Source organism: Sciurus vulgaris (genome assembly GCF_902686455.1).
Source record: "Sciurus vulgaris genome assembly, chromosome: 11".
NCBI classification, from domain to species: Eukaryota; Metazoa; Chordata; class Mammalia; order Rodentia; family Sciuridae; genus Sciurus; species Sciurus vulgaris.
Genome location: NC_136472.1, coordinates 57,373,032 through 57,394,039, shown reverse-complemented (window position 1 = coordinate 57,394,039; position 21,008 = coordinate 57,373,032). Strand labels below are relative to the sequence as shown.

Genomic DNA, 21,008 nt, shown 5'->3' with positions numbered 1-21,008 from the left:
CCTTTCATTGTGAGTGATTTGCTTTCTCACGTGGTTTCTGTTCAGCCTAGTGTTTGAGATGATTTGGGGCTGCATGCAGCTACAGGTAGTGTTGGGCCCCCTCCTGGGTTTGCCCTGGCCTGCAGGGGATGAATCCAGCTTTCTGAAACCAGTGGAAGCCGTCACAAGCTAGTCTGTGTTCAAGTTGATAATGGTTTACATGTGTGCACCCCTGATCTGTGGCTGGTTTTCTGCTGCTGGGTCATTTTCTATGCCTGTGGTGAAATGTGCAGACTGTAATTGTCCCTGGGATAATTAGACATTTTTCTGTTGCTTAAGCCAAAAGAAAGGCCAATCAAAACTAGAATTAAGTTCTCTACCTTCTTCCATTTCCCCAGAGAAATCCACAGAAATACAGAGTATGACCTTGATGAGGCAGAGGGACAATGATTCAATAGTTATTTTTAAGAAGAGAGGTTGGATTTAAATTCCCATGCAGTGCTGGGAACTGGGATCACAGAGGCATTGAATATTGTTGCTGGAAGTTTGCTCAGAGCTCAGCTATGCCATCTCTTCATTTTAAGATGAGGAAACTGAGGGGAATGGAACTGTCACATACTCTTCAGGTCTGTCCTGCCTTTGTGGAATCCTTCTTTCACTGGGCTGTGTTTTTTAAGCTCATTCTCTCATCCAGCCTCCAGAAATTTCCTGCAACAATGATCTGTAATAGAGAAACAATTATACTCGTCTGCTCATTCATTCGAATAAGATTTGGTTTTTAGACTGACTGCTTACTTTGAGCCAGGCCCTGGGTGATCCAGTTGTGATTTATGCATATATCCTCTTCCCTATTGGTGACAAATGTCTTGAGGGCCTGAGGACTGAATTCGTATCTGGTTCATTTTTGTGCTCTGTTTAGCATGCACACAGTAGGAGCTCAGCAAATGGTTGTTGAATGAATAAATGTTTAGTAAGTGTTTGATGAATGAAGGACAAACCCTTGGCTAGGGAGTCTCAGGTGAGTAAAACAAAAAAAACCAAAAAAACAAAAAAACAAAAAAAAAAAAAATTAAATAGCTTGGATTTTGTTCTTTTCTCCAAGACACTCTTCTGTCTCCAAGAATCTTTTCACGTTTTGTGGGGGTAGAAAACCACTGTTTGGAGTGGGAGCCAAAGATTTAATTGTTTGAAGGAGTCAGCGGGTTGGAGAGACATTCTTTTTCCTTCTAAAGAAGAGTAATTCAGAAATATTTTTAGTCTTCACTTATAAGTTTACTGGAACAAAGAAAATCTATAATTTCCTCATCAAATCTCTGGTAGGAGAGCACAGTGCAGCAGGGAGCATGGAGTAGGAGCCAGGGCCAGTCTCCCACCAACCTGCTGGTGTCCTTGGGCAATCCTTTCCCTCTCAGAGCCTTAGTTTCTACATCTGAGGAAGAGGGGATGGACCAAAGTCCCCAAGGACCCTTAGAGCTTTAGCAGTCTAGGAGTCTATAAGCAAGTTTCGGATGGTCTTGTCCCTTTTCTGGCAGAAATGTCCCACTTCAGTGCCACAGGGCTGGGAAAGCAAACCCATTGAAAAGCAAAGTCTCATTCCTTTCTATGAAATGCACAAAGGGACGTAGCGTTTGCCTTCTAGCTAGGATGGAAATTGCAAGGCAAACCAGTGTGGAAGTTCTTCTAGAATGTGGGGGTGTTCCCATTTAGGTTTCATGGAAGTTCCTTGATACGGCCAGGAGATGTGTTCTATGAGGGGTTGGGCCTTGCTTTGATGAACTATAATACAGGTAAGTCCTGGATTTCCAGTGCCTGATATGCTTCAGGCTCCACCTTCTCATTTTCAATGTTACTGCCTAGCTTGGTAACTTGCTGTCTTTCCAATACACCATTTCATAACTCCACTTATTTGCATTTGGTATGGTGTTTCTTCTGTCTGACATGCTATCCTCTTCCAATTCCTGATGAACTTGGCCCTCTATAAGGATCAGCCTGGGAAACCTACCAAGATACCCTAATTCAGGTTAAGCATCCCTTAGTTCTTCCATAATCCTCTCTGTTAACTTCAAAATGCTATGTGCACAGTTACCCACAATTGTTCATTTACTGAATTGTTAACTAGTAAATATTTACCTAGTGCCCATGTCAGGAGCTGTTGTAGGTGGAGTGATTATGTCCTTGTGCAGGAAAAGTTCCTGCCCTCATGTAAACAATATTCTAGCATCTCCCCTGTGCACAAAGTAGATTTTGAAGGCCATTTCCAAATGTTTTTGGTATAGTAAAGCATTCCTTTATAAAGAACTCACTTCACATAGCATGCAGAAAAGAGTGAAGCAGAGAAATCCAAATTCCAGATTTTGAAGGTTCTCAAAGCTCCATTTGAAGTGAGAAGAAAAAGTGAGTCAAGAAGAGAGCAGCCATGGATGTTCACAAACTATTGACCCCAGAGTTGTGGGGAGAGCTGGATGTCAGACCAGCAGAATAAGCTGAGAATGAGGAACTGGTACCAGTAGCTAGAGGCCAAGGCATAGGTCTGCTGCACTGGGAAAACTGTTGCCTTTGGCATCTAAAGATTCAGTCATAGTGAGCTTTCTCCAGCGGTGGGCTTTGGAGAATGAAGAGGACCATCCAAGAGGCCAGGGCAGAGGTAGGGCAAGGCCAGTGAGGGAGTGGAAAAACCCCCAAGGAAGTCAGAGCCCTGTGAGGGTCACTTGCACTTTGTCACCATTTACCTGATCTCCCCAGTTCCCTACACTGGTGACCTTCTGCAGCAAATTCAGCAGAGGTCTGTGATGATGAAACGCCATGCCACATGCAGTTCCACCCTGAATTTTAGCAATGTGCCTCCAATTGTCTCTCAGAAAAAAATTAGGCAAGGGTTTGAAAGGTGACTAGGCACACAATAGGCTTTAAATAATGACAAGCTTTTAAAAGGCAGTAACACGTCACATAAGGGCAATCTTGCGTAGTAAAACAGCTCCAGCTTTGTATTCGAGGGTTTGAATATCAGTGAAACTGCGCGAGACCATCAAGAGCATAGCATAAGAGATAAGAACAAGGCTCTGAGTGGCCAAATCACTTACCCTACCATGTTCCAGTTATGGTAACTTCAGGGATTGGTTTGAGGGTTCAGTGAGCAATTAAAACTAAGTCAAGGAGTCAGCCCAGTAATACCCACTCACCAATTTTGGTTTTGCTATCACTGTTAACAGTGAGGTTCAGACAAGTTATATAATGCCTGTAAGCCTCAGTTTCTACATCTGTAAAATGGGTGTGGCAGTCTCCAGCCATCAAACTGCTCTGAGGGCTGAAGCAGGTATTCTATAATTGGTAATCCTTCCTGTTTTTTGTGTGGGTAATTAATTTCCTCTGACTTTTTAACAGTCCTGGGGAAATATTTGGGGGAGTGCATTTTTTCACACTGCAATTTCCTGGAATAGGACTTTGTTTCTCCCTTCCCTGACTGCAGATCCACCCTGGTTAATTCCAGCTTAAAAAAAAAAAAAAAAACAAAAATCATCGGGCCAGTAGTCTAGTGTGTGGAGATGATTGTGGTTGTGTCTGGCTTTGTGTTTGCAGTCAGCCAGACTCCAGAAAGCCAGATTGAGGGGCTTGGTCACCTCATTCCAGATGTCCAGGAAGGCCTTCTGTCAGAGAGCATTGAGTGGGGTGACAGAGCGGGCAGGCATCTCCGGCAACTGGGTAGGACATGTGGGAGCTCTATTCACTGTCTGGGATGCCCTTCCTGCTCCGCAGGCAGAGGGGCAATCTTCACAATATCAAGTTCAGATTCCAGGTTGCCATGGACAATGAGGAACTCAAACCTCAGTTCTGGCTCTGGTCCCTCTGGCTTCTTGACTAGAGACCCTCCAGTTTCTGACTGGTGGCTTCCCACCATGAAGGGAATGTGACTCATTGCCAGTCCATGTGCCTTGACCTCAGCTTTCAATCCTCTTCCTCTGTATGAGTAATAGGATCAGTTTTTTGTACTTGTAAAGGAAAGATTTCATGCATAGTGAGATGGCATCTTAAAGTTCATGGCTGAGGACAGTTAATCTGGGAGTTGGCTAGGGTAAGGACATCAGGAGCCCCCACTGCAGAACCAGAGCTGACCTGTTTAACCAGACTTTTTATATTGGGTCAGTCAGCAAATCCAATAGGAGAGATGAAGCCAGAGAGCTAATGACAGAGAGTCAGGCAAGCCATGCAATTATGGGATGTTCAGTGCCAACATAGTCCAAACCTTAATGAGCCATAGTCTCTAGACTGCAAAATTGAGAAGAGCAGCTCATTATGTGGCGGCACAGTGACCTAGCCTGGGAGTAGATGGGCTGTGGCAGGCCACATGGGGTTCATCAGCCCTGGTCTCCTCCCTGGGAAAGCTTGGGGACTCTTTAATGAACTTTTCTGCAAGGCCCGGGCACCTTTTCTGCTGTTCTCCACTTGTCAGTCTGAAACCAAACAAATGAAAACTAGCTCCTCCCTGGAGGTGTTTCTTGTTTGAGCAAGGACAGCTTTAGTTGCCCAGGCCAGAAACCCAGGAGTCAACTGATCCTGCCTCTCTTTCCCCTCACCATCCTCCCGCCCCCTCCCAGATCACCTGCTTCTTCCCCTCCCATGTCGCTGCCTTAGACTTCTGTTTTCATTCTTTTGGTTTTATCACCATCACCTCCCGTGCATCATACTCCTGACAGGGGCCTTTTCTGGTCCTCTTTCTACTGACTTGTGGCACAATTATCTCACTTCCTGCTTGAAAATGTTTTCAGTGGCTTCAAGTTCCCTTCAGGACTAAGCCCAAATTCATAACCATGGCATTCAAGGTCTTTGATTAGTTGACCTGTGTCTCTCTTCAGAACCTTCTGGTCACTCCCTCACTGGTCCCCAATGCTTTAGTCCAGTAAAATTTCCTTCCCTATTCCTATTTGTGTGCCTCTAGGCCTTTGCACATGGTGTCCCCTTTATGGAGAAGTCCTCTTGCCGTTGTCATCCTGGTCAATTCCTCTCCTCTAAGAACCAGGGCAAATGTCATTTCCTTTGTTTAAATATTCCCAGGCGAAATCAGCATCCATCCTCTGTGATCCTGGGCCGTCCTGCTCATGGCTGCTTGAAGGCAAGGCAATGTTTAATTTTCAAAAGCTGAGACTCTGGACTTCAGAGGCTTGGGTTTGAGTGATGTGGGTCCACCACGTACTTAGCCCATGTACTTACTCTCTGGGCAGAAGTTTCCTCATCTGTAAATAGAGTCATGACTGTACTTCTCTCACAGGCCTGTGAGTGAAATAAAAGAAGATAATTTATTCAGAGGGCTTAGAACGCTGTCTAGTTTCTTACTGGAACTCAACACATTAACTGCCTTTGTAATTATTATCAAGTTGAATTGTTGGTGCCTTCTGGCCTCCTTGGGGTCTTGGCTGGGTTCTGTGAGGGCTGAGATTTTTTTTTCCTGTTCAACTTTGTAGCCCTAGCTCCTAGAACAGGGCTGGTATAGACCAGGCCTACAGGAAACAGCTGGCCCTAGCCTGGCCCCAGAGCATCTTGGCTGTGGGAGTTGGTAGGTCTGTTAGTCAGTTTTTCATCACTGTGGCTAAAAATTCTCTCAAGAACAACTTAGAAGAGGAAAGATTTATTTTGGCTTATGGTTTCAGAGGTTTTGCTCCATTGCTTCATTGCTTTGGGATTGAGGTGAGGCAGAACATCGTGGCAGAAGGGCACAGTGGAGGAAAGTCACTCAGCTCGTGGCAGCTGGAAAGCAGAGAGAGGGGGAGGAAGGAAGGGACGGGGATAACATATAGTCCCCAAGGACACATCCCCAGTGACCTGCTTCCTCCAGCCATGCCTCACCTGCCTACAATTTTCTTCTAATAGTCCTTTCAATCATCTAATGAATCCCTCAAATGAATTAATCCACTGATAAGGTTAGAGTCCTCCTGATCTAATAATTTTCTTAAAGTCCCACCTCTGGACATCGCTGCATTGCCTTCAACACATGAGTTTTGGGCAACATTCCAGATCCAAACTATAATAGTAGGACAGGAAACTTCTGGCCTCTGCATTGGCCTCTGCCTGTGTAGCCCAAGGTGAGGGATCTTCTGTCCTTTAAGTCAGTTCACAAGTGGAGACACAGAATCTGTGGTTGGAGCCTGAGGCTGGGAGGTGGAGCGAGGACCTGTGGGGGAAGGGTCCCCATGGCGGGAGGACCAGAAGCTGATGGGCTTTCTGAAGCCTTGCAGATGGTGCAGTGACCAGCTCTCGAAAAACCTCTAGTGGTGATTTCTATTGTCTTCTCTGCCTGTCATAGTATCCAGGCAGTGGTCTCAGGTCAGCCACAGACACATCAGATCTGTGAGTTCTCTTGCATGTTCCACTTTGGTAAATGAAAACTTTCTCCTTAATGAAGAGAGAAGAACAGAACAGGAAATACATATCTGAACCATTTAAGAATACACATCAGGCTGGAGACTGTGCATGAACACAGGAATAGCAGAAATCATGACTATTTATAGTTTATACCTGACAGTGAGAATAGATATGGAGACAGAGCATAGTCTTTCACAAAGTGGTTTTAGTGCAGCATTTAAGAAGGTCCAATGAACTGGTTTGGGAGCCAGAGATAGCCACTTACAATCACTTATAATCTCAGATGAGTTAGGGGTAGTGTTAGGGTTATTTGCTTTCACTAAGCCTCAGTTTCCTCATCTGTAAAAGTGAGATTGTAAGAGTAATCTCCTCACTTGATGAGATAACACATGAGAAGTCCATATAATCGGTAAAGGACCTGCCCTCAATAAATGTTTCTGTAATGATTATGGATTTTTCCTCCCTTGACTCCCACAACTCAATAAGACTGATGTGCAATTCACAGGTTATTGTCATTCCCATTAGAAAGATTTTTAAGCTTAAATAAGTTCCATAGTTATATGCTGAGCACCTTCAGTGTGTGAGGCTCAGTATGTGGGACAAGACAGACACAGGCTGACCCCTCACAGAGCCTGGTGGATAAAGCAGACATTACAAGCAGCTAAACCATAGAGTTAAACTAGTGTGTAGGGAGACAGGGCACCTAAGACACATGGGGCATGTGGAACCTGGACCCATTTGGGAGCCAGAGAAGTCTCCTTTAGAGGAGACCTTTAGGCCAAGACTTTAAGGATGTGTGGGAGTTGGCAAGGTGAAGAGGAGGTTGGGGAGAGGGACCAGCCTGTGCAGGGCTGGGATGCTGGGACTCATAGCAGAGGAACTGGAAGAACCCAGGTGACTGTTCAGTGGTTGAAAATGAGCCAGTAAGGAACTGAGGCTCAGAGAGGGCAAGTGTCACATGAGGTGGGAGGGGGAGAGGGATGCAGGTAGTGGTTCCTGATCAGGTGTTCTTGCTACTGACTTCTTCATGCTGACTCTCATATGGATGCTGACAGTACATACATGTACCCTTTTCAGAAGTTAAAAAATAAAATAGGCTGTACATGAGTTAATGACAGGCCAGGGAGTGTTAATAATGTCTTCTCTCAATCAGCTTCTAGAATGCAAGAGTTAACAAGATGGGACTCTGAGTCATCAGAGAGGAGGCAGCTGTCAGATGCACACATTGGCTCATTGGACTGGAAAGAGCCACCTGGAGTCTGAGGCAGGCTCCTGGGCTTTCTGAAATGGAAATAGCAATGAACCCCATGGCGATGTTGGACAGACTGTGGGGTGGGGAAAGCCCAGGCTTTGGTGTCAGGAAGATCTGGACTGATGTCTTGGCACTGTCATTGACTCACTATGGGAACTTCTCTGAGCCTCAGTTTTCCTTGTCTGTGAAATGGGGAAAATAAATAGCATTTCTATGAATATGAGTTAGATAGTATATGCAGTATTTCACATGTGCATGGTATGCAGAAGGTACTTAATAAATGTTTCTCTTAGGGCACACTTGGAACTGTGCTAGATTAAAAATAAAGACTTGTTTAAGTGGTTCAATTGAGAGGCCACAGCCTGGAGAAATGAGTGTGACAAAGCGATGGTAGTGTCAAAGTCACAATTTACAATTTCCTTCACAAATTACTCCCAGTTAGTAGCATCAAGTGCCCTGGTGGCCCAGTTTCCCCTTGCCAGAGTTGTGTGGAATGCAGGCTCCACACTTACCAAGTTATCCATAGCAGATTAATTAAGAGAAATGAACTGGAACATATAAACCAAACCTTAAGTTGGTGGGATGAGCAGCACAATCGGGGATTTCTGAGTAACGTCAATGTGAAGCTTCTCCTGCTCATTCCTGGAGCACGGAGGGGAGGGAGAACACAGAGACACAGAGGCAAAGAGGCCACTGGCAGCATGATCCGTAGATGAGGGAGGCACGGTGCAGAGTCCACTAAAGGAAAGAAAACCCCTTCGCTCTTTCTGGCGTTGCACTGACGGGGCAGCGCAAGCTGGAAGCAGGGATGGTGTGAGCTGCTGAGCGCCATAGACTCCGCACTGCACATGAGAACCTGGTGGGATGCAGAGAGAGGGAGCTGTCTGCCACTAACACGGTCCCTTCCCACAAGGACCCGTGCTGATGCCGCTCAGTGTGGGATTCCGAAGTGGATCAGAAGCAGAACAGTGAAGTTACTGGAAAATTTGAACCTGATCAAGTCGCTGCATTTCTCATAGTCATGCTTGGCTTGGGCTTCACCCACGCCTGAGAGCAGAGGGTTTGGAAGCTAAAACCCTGACCACACTATAAATAATTTATATAGCTTATTGCATAAATGATTATGCTTAAACTAACTGCTTAGTAAACTGTACAGTTTCCTGCATATGGAGGTTAAATCATTCTAAATTCATCTGGATGTTGTTTTTATAAAACCCCCAGGGAGAGCCTTACTGATGGATGATAGGGGGTCACATGGGCTGGGTGGACCCCGCTGACATCTGCGACAAGATTCTATTGAGGACTTGGGAAGTATCCTGTTTACTCAGAGTGAAACCCAAAGTGCTTACAATGGCTTCCAAAGCCACCTGTGATCCAGCCTGGTCCCTTCTCTGAGTTCGCCTCCTCCTCTTGCTCACTCCACTGGAGCTACATGTATCCCTATACTGTCTCCAACAAGCCAGGCGCACTCCTTCCCAGGGCCTTTGCACTGCCTCTTTCCCCTGCCCAGAGTACTTGGTACCCACATTTCAGCATGGCCGATTTTTCACCCCCCAAAAATTCTAACTCTGACCACATGTTTCCCACATGAGCAATTTTGATCCTTTTTATTCTACCTCTACTTTGAATAGAAAAGATTTGTTTAACATACTATCAGAACAGGATTACCTTTCTTCCCCATCTTTGGCAGATTTATCTGTCTTTGAGCACCCACCCACCATAGGAACAAAGTAATCGAGACTTTGGGGATGGCACCAGAAGATCTCAGAAGTGACTATTTCCCAAATGAACAAGTGAATTACAACTCCAACAGAGAACACATGGAATATAGCCTTCCAGTCACCTCTTTAAAAGCCCCCTTCCTGCTCTTGCTGATGGGCAGAATCATAGTCCTTGGGACTGGAATCCCCTGTGTTTCTACTTTTTAGCAGAGCAATAAACCTTTTTCCTTTTTCTTAAAAAAAAAAAAAAAAAAAAAACAAGAAACCAAAAACAAACAAACAAAAATGAGGGTTTTTTATTTATTGCACTTACTATTATTATCTGTTTTCTCTGCTCTAATGTACCCTCTGCAAGGGCGGGGATGTTGGTTTGATTTGTTCCCTGGTGTAGCCTAAGCAGCAGGAACAGTTCCTCGTACTTAGTAGGCTCTAAGTGAATGTCTGTTGAGTAAATGAATGGACATTTGGGGTGGGACTTGTGAGAGCATGTGGATCACACTATATGGATGCTGGGAGTTTTTGGAATGAGGTTTGAGAGGCAGGACATCTTGAAAAGCAGAGCTGGCAGGGCTATTAGACTCCCTATGTCTCAGTCCAAACCCATCACCCTCTTCCAAACTTTTTTCTCCTATCCATTCAGCTACGACAGTCAGAAACCTGGATCTCATCTTGGACTGTTCCCTCTTGTTCATTGTCTGCATGAATTGGTATCAGTCTTGTTGATTATATCCTTTTTTTTTTTTTTTTTGAACCCAAGGGTGCTTAACCACTGAGCCACATCTCCAGCCCTTTTTATTCTTTTATTTTGAGTCAGAGTCTTGCTACCTTGCTTAGGGGCTCACAAACTTGCTGAGGCTGGTTTTGAACCTGTGATCTTCCTTCCTCAGCCTTCTAGGATTACAGGCATGCACTAGCACATCTAGTGATATTATCTTCCTAATTATTCTTGAAGGATTGTTCTCCAACACCACTGTTGCTACCAGAGCTCAAGGGTCCTTTTCACCTTATACTTGAGTTATTTGGAGAGAATATAAAATCCTTGGTTTACCTTCTATTTCCTTAAATATTTAAAATGTGACTCTACTTTGTTTTGGTATAAAGTGTTGCTCTCAAAAAATCTAATCATAGCATAACTTCTGTCTTTATCTGTAATATGCACTTTATTTCTAGAGGCACAAAAGATTCCTCCCTTCCTTCCTTCCTTTTCTCCTTCTCTCCTTCCTTTCTTCTTTCTTTCTATCCATTTATTCTTTCCTCTTTATTCTCTTATTGATAATCTCACTAGAATATATTTGTTTTAATGTATATAGTATGTTCTTTCCATAAGTGGTTTCAAATCCCCCCTCCAGGAAAGTTTTACCAACTTAGTCTTCAGCACTCATTGTCTCCATGCTTTGGGTCTCTCCCTGATGAACTTTTATTGTGTATGTGTTATATCTTCTTTACCTATCTTTAATATTTGTTATTTTCTATTAATTTTTTAAAGTTTCTTCATTGTAAAATTTTAAATATTTTCTTCATTTGGTTTTCTTCAGACACTACCTTATTTTCTTCTTGTTTGATCTTTGTTTCTGAAATGACTGTTTATTTCTAATCATTTTCTGAATGAAGGCATCTTCTTTTTGAGACTTTATACCTCTCTTTAATATCTTATATACTTTTAAAAAATTTAAGTTTATTTTGAAATAGTAAGTTGTAGTCTTTACATGTTTAGTGGATAAATTTTCCTGATATTTTCTCATTGTGGGAATATTACTATGCTCTTTATTTTCTTTTAAAATAGACATGTAAATTGAGCTGCTATGAACATTGATGTGGCTGCATTACTGTAGTATACTAATTTTAAGTCCTTTGGGTATAAAACAAGGAGTGGGTCAAAAGGTGGGTCCATTCCAAGTTTTTGAAAGATTCTCCACACTGCTTTCCAGAGTGGCTGCACCAATTTGCAACTCCACCAGCAATGTGCAAGTGTGCCTTTTCCCCCACATTCATGCCAACATCTATTGTTTGTTTTTGATAATAGCCATTCTAATTGGAGTAAGATGAAATCTTAGAGTTGTTTTAATTTGCATTTCTCTAATTACTAGGGATGTTGAACTCTTTTTCATATATTTATTAATCGCCTATATATCTTCTTCTGTAAAGTGTCTGTCCAGTTCCTTGACCCATTTATTGATTGGGAAAGAAGCTGTGGTATATATACACAATGGAATATTATTCAGCCATAAAGAAGAATAATATTATGGCATTTGCAGATAAATGGATGGAACTGGAGAATATCATGCTAAGTGAAATAAACCAATTCCAAAAAACCAAAGGCTGAATGTTTTCCCTGATAAGTGGACGATGATATATAATGGGGGTGGTGGGGTGGAGATGAGAGAAAAATGAAGAAACTTTAGATTATGTAGAGGGAGATGAGGCAGGGAGATAAAAAATGAGACAGACATCATCACCCTATGTACATGTATGATTACACAAATGGTGTGAATCTACATTGTGTACAACCGTAGAAACGAAATTATGTACCCCATTTGTGTACAATGAATCAAAATGCAGTCTGTAAAAATAAAAAAAAGAGATAAGTACCGACTGAGACTTAAATAATTTCATGTTGCTCATTTTAATGAGACACTTGTTTTCACGAACTTTTCAAGGTCAGCAGAGCTTGGGGAAATTCTTTTACCTTCATAGGACTCTACTTTTTTCATTACTTTTCAAATAATGTTGCCTGTTAGGCACTTGGTATCATATATATGATACACTTACACACATATGCGTGCGCACACACACACACACATATATACTGGTACTTTCTATATGATGCAAATATGATATATAGTATAATGTATATAATATATTTTTATGTATATGTAAAAATACATTTCAGTAACTTCACTTAATAATCACAAAGAGCCTAGAAATATTTTTATCTTCATTCTCCAATAAGGAAACTAGAGCAGGGAGATGTTATGTAACTCGCCCATTTATGCAATTAGCAAATGGCCGAGCTGGAAGTTTAGCCTAAGAAGCCAGCTCCAGAGTTCATGCTATGGTGGAAGCAGTGGTACCCAACAGAAGCCACATGATGTCTAGGAGACCCCGAGGCACACCTGGTGGTTGAACCTACAAGAGTTAATCAGTGTGAGAGATGGCAACTGAAATGTCCAGGGGAGTCCAGAGAGCATGTCATGAACCAGGAAGAAATGCATCCAGGCTAGCAGGACATGGCCAGGGTTGGGGGGCGGCTAGAGGATATCCAGTAAAAAGGGGTTAAAGGAAGATGGATCGGATGACAGATTTATCCAGCTCCTCCTTGTGATTGCCTGAACCAGTTTTCTTTGGTGTTGGGACTGGGGAAGAGACATTTATAAGCTGAGCTCTGAGGACTCTTGGAAATAGTTGTGGGAGCTTTAGCACCCACCGTGATGGGACAAGAGTGAAGCTGCTGTATCCACCGATGTCTGACCCCTCTAGTAGACTGTGAGGTTCCAAAGGGCAGGGGCCGCCAGCACAAGGTTTGATGTGTGGGCGGCATCGACAGAGTTTCACTGAATCAGATTGTTTAGGGGTTGCCTGGAAGGTCCTGCTTACTGTTTCAAACCCTGATGAACTGGCCTAGAGTATCTTGTTTGTTACCAGTGCCATGTGGACAGGGACACTTCCCCTGAGAGCTCAGATCTCCCTCAGGCAACACTTCTCGAGGACTTGAGTGCACACACCCCCACCTCACTGGAGTATCACTTGCCTGTAGTTTAGGTCAGACTCAGAGAATTGGGACAGTGGTTGCTAAGGCTCCAAACTTTATGTAACCAGAACAGGAACATTTATGAAATGTCTCAAACAGAAGTTTTCTTGAGTTCTATTGATACCTGGCTTTAAGAATTCTATTTTAAACAAAAATCATTAGGACCATGGGACCTAGTTACGTACCCAACTCTTTTTTATTTACCATAGGGCAGGGAACTCATTTTAACTTTATCCCTGCAAGTTCAGAACCTATTTTGATCTGGATTTATGAGGCCCATAATCCAGTCTTCCAGGCAGTCTCTAGCTTACTCAATTCAGTTCCATGTTTTTGATGCCTACAACATATCGGACCTTGTGCTGAGTGTGGATGATCCTGAGATAAATTGGACCATTGCCTCTTTTATAGTATCAACTCTGGTGGAGGAGAGACACAGGCGGAAAATGGTACCTGTGACCAGGAGGTGCAGTCTCTGGAGTCAGGCTGCCTGCATGGAGTTCTGCCACATAACCCTTCTATGCCTTTGTATTTTCATCTGTAAAATGGAGAGAATATGTGTTCACCTAATCAGGATGCTGTGAGAATAAAATGATCCATGGTAAGGGTGAAAGGTTTAATAAATACTAGTTGCTAGTGACTTTCCCTGTGACTGCAGAACTGTTTTTCATCCAGTTCTTCCTATATTATTTAAGTGAAACATGACTATAATATCAACCCAGTGACATAGTTGTAACTTGGGCAGCTTGAGTACAGAGCATCCCGGAAGAAGTCAGGCTGGGTGGGGTATCTTGAAAAACCAACCCATTTTACCCTTTACCTACAGATAGGCCAGAACTTCCAATATCCTCTCTCCCAGGTCAGAGTTAGCCCTGAACCCAAGTGAGATGTGCCTGCTTGACAGAGCTTGAGGACTGGTCCCTGAGTGGGGTTAAGAGGAGACAGAGATCCATGAGTTCACTGGTCTTCTCTGTTTCTTCTCAAAATATTCAGTTGCTGCTTAGGGAAGAATACTGAAATCTTTATAAACAATCTCTAAAAATAAAAGATATTTTAAGCTCATTCTTAAAGAAAGCCAGATTCTGCTTTCCTCATTGGTGCCTTGTCCCTCCTCATTTCTGTCACCCTGGAAGGCAGCTCCTGCAACTGGAAAGCCTGGAGTTTGACCTGAGAGGAGCCCCGAGAGCATGCTTCTTCCCAGAGCTTAGGCAGTCGGTGGCTTGCACATTCTTTCCACCTCCCTGTTGCTCATAGCAGCCCTTGAAGTTCTTGCTTGGGAAAATGGCCCTTCTCATCACCCTAGGTCAGGCTGCTTTTTCCTGCTCTCTGCTCCCTTCCTCTCTGTTATGGTGACAGGGGAGAAGCAATAAAGAATACAGGTTAAGAGCAGATCTGGAGTCGGAAAGATCAAGATTTTAGTGGCAGTGCAACTACTTTTTACCTGGGCGATTCTACTTCTTTGCACCTCGGTTTCCTCATCTGTAAAGTAGGAACTCTAGTAATACCTATCTCAGACACTTGTTCTGGTATTCACGTAAAACACTTGGCATGGTGCTTAACATGTGGAATCTGATCAATAAATTCTAGCTATTTTTATATTTACAATTGTTATCATGAGTGTTAAAGTGTGACTTATGAGGAAAAGCAGCAAAGAATCAGCTTTTCTGAGCTTCTCCTTGTGTGGTACAGCATACCAGACCCTTTACATTCACCATTTAATCTGACTCTTCCATCAACTCTGTGTGGAAGGCTTGTTATCTCTTACAGATGACAATATTGAGACTCACAGAGGTTAAGAGACTAATTTATTTTGTTAAAAGTTGGGATTTTGGCTATCCTTCTTGGGGAGTGACCAGAGAGGGTTCACAAGGAGACTTGGTAATAATTCTGCAGGCCTGGTAATAATTCTGTTTCTTTATCTGGGGTGCATGGATATGTTGACCTAATGAAAACTTATCAGACTTCACCCTGACATTGAGATTTGTTCACTTTCATGTACACATGTTAAATTTCAATAAGAATTTCAGAAAAAGGAAAAAATAAAAAACAACAGGAACCCCAGGAATCTTTGGCTCAAGGCCTGCCTGTTCAGGGGACTGGGGAGGCAGAGGGCACAATGAACCAGTCCCAGGGGCCTCAGAGGGAGGGCTCCACAGGAGGGTTCCAGGTACAGAAGGAACAGTTCCATGTGGTTGGCTTGAGATTCAGCCATTGGTAAGTTCAAGGGCAGATATGGGGCCCTGAATGGTGGCAAAGCCAGCACCGATTGCAATGTTCCTTTCCTATGAAAGAACAACTTCCATCCCAGTTCAAACAGGGACCCCTTTCCTTCTCTGCCCAGGTTCCTTGAGGAAGCCTCTACTCCTGCTCATCTAGTGGAGGTCAGGGCCTCCTCCTAGGAGACTCACCTCAGAAAGCCAGAGAGACAGCTGGCAGTATTGGCTAATGCTTTGATTGGGGAAGAGCAAGGATGTGAAATTCTTCCTGGGGGAAAAATGTCATCTGGACCCCCCCCCTTTATTTTTTAAATAAACTTTCACATCATAGAGTAGTTGTAGATTTATTGAAAGTGGCAAAGATAGTAGTGGGTGTTCCTGCGTACTCCACATCATTTCTCTGATGGTTAATATCTTACATTACATTTGTCACAGCTAAGGAATCAGCACCGGTCCATTACTGTTAACTAAACTTCAGACGTTATTCAAAGTTCACCAGTTTTTCCACAAATGCCCTTTTTCTGTTTGAGGATTCCTCCCAGGATATCATATTACACTTAGTCAACGCGTCTCCTTAGTCTCCTCTCTGATCTCTGACGGTCTCTCAGTTTTCCCTTGTTTTGATGACTTTGACAGTTTTGTGAAGTACGAGTTAAGTCATTTTGTAGAACATCCCTCAGTTTGGGTTTGTCTGATGTCTCCTTATCATGAAATTAAGGAATGACTCCGGGTGACATGCCCTTTTATCATATCACATCAGTGGGACGGGCTGTCAACATGACTTACCATTGGAGAGGTTAAGGTGGTGTCTGCCAGGTTTCTCTGCTGCAAAGTTACTTCTTCCTCCCTTTCTATAGTCTTTTCTTCAAACGTGACTCACTCAACGCAGCCTGCACTGAAGCCCCACCCCGCTCCATTTTTAATCATCAAGTTTATATGACGTTAGGCCTGTAAAGGCGCACAAACTCATTTGAGCATTTGTGCAGGTAGAGAAACACACTGACACCCAGGCACACAGACACAGGCATCCAGAAAATATCGACAGACAGACACCCAGATGAATTCATATCCACAAACACAGACACTCACTGGCACAAACACATAGATCCTGGAGAGATCAATACTTTGTCGTTCTAGTTCTATTAGGAGAGTGAGGAGTCGGTTAGGATTTTAAATGACACAGCTTCTGAAGCCTCACTTTCTTTTTAGTTCTGAAAGAACAGGAATTGAGTATGCCTCCTGTGAGCATTGGTGGTGAAGGGTTTGACAAATATGTGAGTGTGGGATCTAAGCAGACCTTCCAGGATGGGCCCAGGCGTGAGGCGTTCAGTGGCTCTGACTCCCTTTCCGTAGCCGCAGGGTTGGGGTGGTCCTTACCACCTGTTGTGGTTTAGATCTTAAATGTCCTCCCAAAGCTTCTTGTGTTATAGGGGTGGTCCCCAGCTGATGGTGCTGTTGGGGGGTGCGGCCTTGAAGAAGGAAGTGAGACCACTAGGGACGTGGCCCTTAGAAGGGATATTGGTACTCCAGCCCCTTTTCTCTCTTTGTTTCCTGGTCACCATGAGGTGAACACACTTCCTCTACCACACACTTCTGACATTATCTACTGTCTCGCTACAGACCCCCAAACACCAGGGCCAACCAACCATGTACTCAAACCTCTGAGTCCGTGAGCCAAAATAAATCATTCTTCTTCATAAGTCGATGATCTCAGGTATTTTGTCACAGCTGTGGAAAGCTGACTGACACATCCCTATAGACCAGAGGTAAGGGTGTGTGAGTGCCTTCATTCAGAAGATTCCAGAGGTCTTCCTCAGGGAGGTGTGTTCACAGCTTACCCCAGAACATGGGTTCTTTTGTGGCAGGTGCTGATCCCAGGGCTGTGATTTAGTCATCTTCTAACCCCATCTGTCTCCACTCCTGTTGTGCTGGTCTGTCACCCAGCAACATATTTTCAGGGCTTTTTGCATAAATGCCCAGTCCCTCCATACCTTGGTGTTCAAGACTTATATCAGGGTTCTGCCTTGCCTCTTTGTCTTCCTTCTTTAGTGCTCTCTCTTTTCTGGAATGTACAACTCTGGTCTGAGGGATCTACTCATTGTCCCTTTGACTATCTGATCCTGGAATCTTCTCCCACTGCCTTGACATGTACAAATCATACCCTGCTCCACAGCCATTTCCTCTAAGAATCTTCCCATGATCTCCAACTGCAAGGTACAGCTTCCTCCTTTAAATTCTCAGAAGACCTTTACTCTAAGGGATGGCCCCAAATCAACTGTTTAGTTGCTCATGTACTCATGTTTTAGAAAATGTCCCTTTGCTTACAACACTGGCAATTAACTCTTGGAGTTGTCTCCCCAACCCACAGAGGATCCTGGAGTTTCTCTAGAACAACTGTGTTTGTAAACATGAGCAACAACTCCCATCTCTATGACTCTTGATTTCAAAGTTTCAGTTTGGGGAGGGAATTGGATTAGTGCAGCTTGGTTCAGATGCTTATTCCTGGATCAACCACCAGCTATGGCTGAGGCGTTTTCACCCAGTCCAGACTTCCCTGGGAAGCATCCCTATACTCTGTTACCAAAGAGGACAGAGAACCTGCCGGCGAGCAGCCACCCCAAGAGGTCACTAACGTAAGTCATCTCTGTTTTTGTAGAAGAGGAGGGAAGGGATGCTAGAATACAAAGCCACAGATGTCTACTGCAAAGTGTGTATGAAGTGAATGAGTCACTGAGTGAGTGACTGGTTCATGTGTTGCCTCCTAAAAGCTCCACAGTTCTAGAACATGTTAATCATGTTATTATGTCTTCTGTATCCCTTTCCCTGTTGTGTCCATCTTGGGGCACTCTCAGGTAGCCTGAGTGGCAGAGGTAGAGAGGTAGAGCAATCAGTGTCTGACATGACCCATGCACTCGCATTCATTAACTGAGTAACAGATGCATGTCATGCACTGACAATATAAGACTGTCCTTCACTGAACTTGGAGAATTCAGACAAATACTAATTAAAGTCAAAGGTTATTAATGCTCCAGGGGAGAATGCAGGGGCCCTGGAGTTGGAGGCTGATGAGCTCTGGCTGAGGTTCTTTATAGAAGGCAACATTAGAGGTAGGTCTTGTGGGGTGAATAGGAGCTTGTCGTGTAGGAAAGAAGGAAAGGTGAGAGATGGTACATTCCAAGATGCAGTGGATTATGAAAGTGAGCAGTATATTCGGGGAACGGGGAGGTTGGATGTGCCTGGAGTGCACAGTGTGTTCATGGCAGGGGGTCAGGAGTTGGGGGAAGATGGGAAAGGGAGACAGGTAGAAAGGGAGGCGGGGACAGACCATGGGCCCCTCCTATCCTATCCTCAGGAGTCTTGACTTACCAGGGGAAGGGCTCTGGGGCACACACAGGATTTAAGCAGGGGAGTGTCATATTTCAATATCTATGGAGAATCCTAATACATTGTTGGGGGAATATGACGTGTGGTTGTTATAGAAGCTAATATAGCAAATCTGTTGAATACAGTTCTCCTCCAAGGAAGGTGAGCGCTAGAATTAAGCTACTGATATGTAAGGACATATTTATGAGGATGTTTATTGTTGTATTATGTGTAACAGTCAAGAACTGGTTTCAGAGTGAGTCCCCAACAATGGAAATGGCTTAATAATTATGGTATATATATGACATAGAATAGTTTTCAGACATTGAGAAAAATGTTTTAGGAGTCTACTGGGTGACTTAGATGGGTTTCCTTGCTAAGTAAGAAAATAAAAATGCAGCAAGATGTGTATATATTATGGTTATATTTATGAAATGAGCAATGGTTCAGGAAACCCTATAAATGTCTCTATATAACTGTGTAAGAATGTGTGTATGTGAAGAAAATTATGGATTGATACCTAGTAAGTTACCTTGAGTTGACTGAGGCAGGGGCAGGTCAGACAAGGTTAAGGGTGTGATAATGAGTAGAAAATGAGAAATAGCTATAATCAAAGAGTGTATGGGATATGATCCCACTTACATAAGTTAAATGAGTTTACAAGATTGAGTAGGAAGCAGAGTGGTGTGATTTCAGATTTCAGGTGATCCCCACTTACATGTGCATCCACGTACATGTTCAAATTCTTGACAAAATAAAATAGCTATTTTCATAAAGGGGAGGAAGAAAGGTCATTGATCAGTTTTTGTTTTTAACAAATTGAAACACAATTTCCTATAAGAAACCACAAATATAATTTCCATAGTCAAACATGAAAAGGTCAAAAATGACATTTAAAAACCTAGTAGTCAAACAGCTGCATCTTTCAGAAAGTCTGCTCTTTCTCATTAAATAAGTGTAAACATGAAGATGATTTTGAGCTTGATGATTGGAGCATGGCTTTGTCATTTCAATCCTACTTGGTATCTGGCTGCATCAGTGCCTTGTGTTTACTGTACTGAATTCGGGACAAAAGCCATGTCCTCAACTTGTCCTCTACAGCCCTATAGTCTGCCTCCCCGACCCCATTGCTCTCACCTCATCTCCCATCCCTGAGGGTACTTCTCCAGCTACTCTGGCCTTCTTGCTATTCCTCACACACCTCAAGGATCCTGCCCCAGAACCTTTGCACTTTCTGGTCTCTCTCCCTGGAATAACTTGCCCCCAGATATTCACATGGCTCCCTCCTTCACATCCTTCAAGTCTTTACCCAAATGTCCCTTTCTCAAAGTGCCTCCTCTGATCCCCTTAATTTTTAATTGCAGTACCCAGTCCCCCCTCCACCCTCTGCACCCTCTAGCCTTCTTTCCTGCTTTTTGGTTTGCCTTCCTAGCACTCACTACTTCCAACAGATTACATACATTGCTTATTTATTTTGAAAATCAACTATCTTCTCATGGGATTATAACTCTCATAAGGGAAGTGATTATATTTTCTGCCACAGCCTAGGTCTTAGAATGGCACATGGACCTAAATTTGTGGAGTCAAATTGCAGAATGAGTGAATGAACGGGGGCCATTGGGGGATGGCTTGAATACTTTTGTCACAGAGACTAATCAAAGACGAAGGACCTGGAGTGAGCCTTAGTCATTAACTGTGTGTCTTTTTTGGATGTAAAATGATACAATCTGTTCTTGTCTCTTCACTTCTTGTTCATTTTTCTTGCTTCTTTAGAGAGATCAAAAGCTCCTTGGAGCTTGGTGTCTTCATCTCTTTTATTTTCATACAGAGCCTGACATATCAAATTATATATAAGGCACTCAATGGGTGCTCGATGCTTCCTCAATTACCTGATATTACTGAATTACTTGACTCTGTGAATTCTAGTGTGTATTTTATTTGAGATCTCAGGATCTCATCTATCTAATCTGTGTTATCATGCTGTTGTATTAAATAATTAATTTTCTTCCATCGCAAGTGATATATACATGTTCATTACAGAAAAATTGGAAATTAGAGGAGGTGAGAAAAAAGAAAAAAATGGTTTAGTTTCATCACCTATAAAGCTCCTTTAGCATTTTAAGTCTTCCCTTTAAATGCTTTTTCTAGATATGGCTTTTAATATTATTGTCATAACTTTGTGTTTGCACTTACATTTTTGCAAACTGCTTTCCCTACTGTATTAGTCCACATTTTTCTTTACAATAAACTTCCTGGAGAGGATTATTTTAAGTAAGTGCACACTATATAACCACATAGCTGTATCATAGCTCATTTAATATAACTGTTATTTGGGATTTAGGCTCTTTCCAATTTCTCTTTTTCATACAGATCATCTA

At 43.1% G+C, this 21,008-nt stretch overlaps 1 protein-coding gene across 6 annotated transcripts in view; it reads left to right on the top strand.

Moving 5' to 3' along the window:
* The window catches only part of INSC (INSC spindle orientation adaptor protein), a 130,682-nt gene that overhangs the window by 38,804 nt on the left and 70,870 nt on the right, over positions 1 to 21,008 (top strand). The gene's annotated exons all lie outside the window — the stretch shown is intronic.